Source organism: Abrus precatorius, unplaced genomic scaffold (genome assembly GCF_003935025.1).
Source record: "Abrus precatorius isolate BTA unplaced genomic scaffold, Abrus_2018 Scaffold2, whole genome shotgun sequence".
NCBI classification, from domain to species: domain Eukaryota; kingdom Viridiplantae; phylum Streptophyta; class Magnoliopsida; order Fabales; family Fabaceae; genus Abrus; species Abrus precatorius.
In genome coordinates this window covers 14,942,364-14,942,901 of record NW_020874362.1, presented here as the reverse complement: position 1 = coordinate 14,942,901, position 538 = coordinate 14,942,364, and the positions used below count along the sequence as shown (strand labels likewise).

At 37.0% G+C, this 538-nt stretch overlaps 1 non-coding gene across 1 annotated transcript; it reads left to right on the top strand.

The window, feature by feature from the left end:
- The first annotated feature begins 205 nt into the window (after positions 1–205).
- Positions 206–310, top strand: LOC113860385. The gene has a single exon (XR_003503837.1). It is a non-coding gene; the product is annotated as a small nucleolar RNA R71 (small nucleolar RNA).
- The last annotated feature ends 228 nt before the right edge of the window (positions 311–538 follow it).

The following is a 538-nucleotide window of genomic DNA, read 5'->3' as shown; positions in this document are numbered from 1 at the left end:
AAGAATTTTAGCTTCATATCCTCTACTCCTTGTAGAGTGTGTTGAATTAGAATTTTGATACATAGATGAAGCCATCATTGCTATAATCCGCTGACCTTCCTCCAATGATTTTGTATTCAATGATCCTCCCGCAGCTGCATCAATCATATTTCTAGTGGCTAAACTCATTCCATTATAGAAAGTTTCCAGCTGCATCCATTCTGCTATGCAATGGTGTGGACACTTCCTCAATAGCTCTTTATATCTCTCCCAAGCCTCATATAAAGATCCCTTTTTGCTGCACAAATGATATAATCTCTCCTTTTAGTTTGACAACTTTAAATGGTGGAAAATACTTGGCAAGGAATTTATTAACAAGGTTTGCCCAAGTGGTTATGCTTCCTTGTGGTTGAGCTTGCAGCTAGCACTTTGCTTTATCTCTTAAGAAAAATGGAAATAATCTCAATCTAATTGCATCCTCACTAACTCCATTCATCCTTATTGTGTTATAAAGCCGCAAAAAGCTAGAGATATGTAAGTTAGGGTCATCCGAAATTGA